The sequence below is a fragment of the Idiotropiscis lumnitzeri genome, chromosome 2 (assembly GCF_059441095.1).
Source record: "Idiotropiscis lumnitzeri isolate Australia: NSW breed Sydney's pygmy pipehorse chromosome 2, RoL_Ilum_1.0, whole genome shotgun sequence".
NCBI classification, from domain to species: Eukaryota; Metazoa; Chordata; class Actinopteri; order Syngnathiformes; family Syngnathidae; genus Idiotropiscis; species Idiotropiscis lumnitzeri.
The window spans coordinates 11,701,930-11,705,016 of record NC_142392.1 but is presented as its reverse complement, the minus strand read 5'-3'; the positions used below and the strand labels follow the sequence as shown (position 1 = coordinate 11,705,016).

Here is a 3,087-nt window from a genome sequence, read left to right as displayed (position 1 = left end):
TACTGGAGTCAAACACAAATGCATGTGTACAAGACATTGTCAAAAAAAACCTCATCCAACTGTATGCTTTGATGCTACTGGCTCAGTAGTTAAGAAACTGGTGAGACCGAATGGCTCGTCCGGCCACATCTTCCTTTATCAGGGTGTTCTGATGGGAAATAACAGCTGTAGTGTCCCAGTGGTGCAGATGTTATCAGAGAAGCATGATGTTGGCGTTATCACAGGGTGGCTAAAAGAATGGATCCATGCAAGTGCACCGGTCCCAAAAGAAGCTGTAAGTGATTTCTCTCTCTCTGATCAAAGCTTTTACCCCACATCCCGATTTGAAGAGCTACATTAATGAGTGCTTTAATGTCTTGCTTGGGAATCAGCATGCAAACCTGCCGCCATGCTTTGTCAGGGTAGATGTTGCACATTGCATCAAAATGATCTGCCAATGGGACTGCCTGAAAAATAAAAGACATCGTGTTAAAGAGTTTTATGTGAGATCATTAGCACAACTACTCAAGTCACAATGTGTGGAACATTCAACAGAACTTCTACGTGCCATCACTATTGTGGCACTGAGTGAGTCCGAAGGTAATGACAGTTCTGCAACCCCTCTCCCATCAGAAAAGTGGAAGAAATACCTAAAAACACAAATTGCACAAGAAGACTGTATCAGCATGCCAGACACAGAGGTTCAGGCACAGGAACCCGTCGAGGCGCATCAACAGATCCACACTAATGCTCGACCGTGGGTGACTGAATTATGCGAGGAGAGCAGGTCACTTGCCATGGCTGAGGGAGACAGAGATAACATCCACTTCCTCCCTGAGATTATTCCCCACATCATCAGACTGGGAAGTTACTTACCACTCTGGACAGGAGTAATGAATGGTCCCTCTCTTCCGAAGCACCACCATCACTGCAAGTTCGGCAGCTGTTGAAGCAGAGTTTAAAAACATAAAAAATGGGCTTTTCAAGCATGAAAGCCTTCCCATTCGTGTCGACCGGTTTGTTGCTCGTCATCTTGCCTTCATTGACGGAAACATGCGGATTTCTGCTGCAAAACAAAAAAGAGAAAAGGCTGATGTAGGTGATGCTACGACTGTCTTACGACCTGACGATGTCTCTACTACCCAGAGCGGGGGAAAAAAATTTAAAAAAGGATGCTGACCTTGGTGATGAATCTGATGCTGCTGCAAACAATCTTCAAATTACCGAAGTTGAGAACTGGAGAGGCTTAGAAGTTCCACCCAAAAAAGGAAGATGAGTTCATATCTCTCTCCTTGTCCTGAGTGGCTGCATGTGGATTCATCCGTGGAACGTAAATAAGTCAAGGTGCAATTGTTGAAAAATGGAAACCAACAACAGCCTGTTAAACTTTCCAAATTGAAAGTCGCTGTGCTCAACATTTGTGCATTTGATGCCGTGTTTGAGTGTCTTTCTTGCTCTTATTGTGACAGCTTTTCATTTGAAAAGGCTGTAAGCAGCAAGACCTGTGACAATCCATTCCTCCACTTGGTAAAAACCATCGCAACACGAGGTGTGACACAACACGTGTATTCCAAGAGGGCAGAACTCCTGAAAGAAATATTCAAGCCTGTCCACCTAACCTCTGGTGCTCTCCAAATAGATGCACAATGCCACATCTCGACAGTGATTGAGAGAGCTATGAGGAATCTTCCAAGTGTATACTTGAAAAAACAATGTTCCTCACCGTACTGCAGCCTAAGCACTCAAGTAATAAGGGAAGTTCCGCTTGTGTGTACCAACATTGCTGTCCTGCAGACTTGTGGCATGACTCATCTTCAGACTGCTGCTGAAGAAGGACTGAGCCTTCCTGACTCTACTTGCCTCCGACCAATCCAAAATGCATCTCAGTGTCCATCTACATTTAAAAAGCAAGACAACAGTACAGGAAAGGCTCTGTGTTCGGCAAATGTTTCCCACAGCTACAGTCTGGGAGAATGTTTGTGGATTGACACCGACCTCGGTACGAGTTGGACAGAAGTTGCCCTGCTTGAAATTCCCTCCAGTCTGGTGCTGCAAGAGAATATGTTTACTTTGAGAGCAGTCATAGGATTTCAAAGAGGCTTGACCCAGGATTCTCTTGGACATTATGTGGCATACTGCAGGAGGGCTGCTTTTGCCTGGGAGATGTACAATGACCTGGAAAGTGGAGTGAAAGCAGCATCAGAAAGGACAAAGATCTTCCCACATGCTTTGTTCTTCACAAAGCAGTGATTGCTTAATTGTTGCAATGTAAATAGTTTGGTGTTTTGTTTGTTGCTGTTTGTTTTTACATATAAAGCTTTCTCTGCAGGCTCTCATCAATTACACATGTACTGTTTTTATATTAATTCAGTTGTTCTCAAATGAGGGAATGCTACATCGAGGGGTGTGTTTATGTTGTTTTTATTTCAAAATAGATCAACGGATATGTTTCGGCCTCACGTCTGCTATAATTTAAGAAATAATCACATAGCTTTAATGACTACTGATGAAATAAACACGTGAGCAGCAGAACAACATATTAAAAGAAATAAGATCGAATTTAAAGTAATGGACAGCAGTGAAAACAGGAAGATTTTAAGATTATTGCATGCTAGCAAAAAAAAGCTACAACAGTGAGTGTGACATGTTTACCTGAAGTTCGTCCGGCAACAGTTGCTTTCCAGGATCATGAAGAATGTAAAATGCGCAGAAACATACAAAACATCGATTCATTAACAACAAATACGAGTGATTGAAGTGATTAACTGAACGCGGTAGCACGATACCTAGCTCCTTGTTCGACAGCATCCAAAACAAATTAGACTGACGCCGGAGCGTTAGTGTTTGTGACGTCACCGCGTGAATTACAACGTAGAATATCTATCGAACCGAAGCAGCACAAACAAAACTTTTAACAGCACAAACGAGCACAAACGCAGCACAAACGAATGGCACCATTCCCGACTCATTTGGATGAAAGTGGGGGGCTGGGTGACGTCACCACTCGAAATAAAAAAGTGTCATATCTCTGGAACCAAAGCAGCACAAACGAGCACAGATGCACTATTAACTATTTCACCCTATTTTTGCAAGAAATGGAGCGCCAAC

At 43.2% G+C, this 3,087-nt stretch overlaps 1 long non-coding RNA gene across 1 annotated transcript; it reads right to left on the bottom strand.

Moving 5' to 3' along the window:
• Positions 1-375: 375 nt before the first annotated feature.
• On the bottom strand, positions 376-2,237 carry LOC148341696 (uncharacterized). Its single transcript, XR_015842068.1, has 3 exons — positions 1,975-2,237; positions 1,160-1,873; positions 376-1,042 (listed from the first exon to the last, which is right to left on the bottom strand). It is a non-coding gene; the product is annotated as an uncharacterized LOC148341696 (long non-coding RNA).
• Between the last annotated feature and the right edge of the window lie 850 nt (positions 2,238-3,087).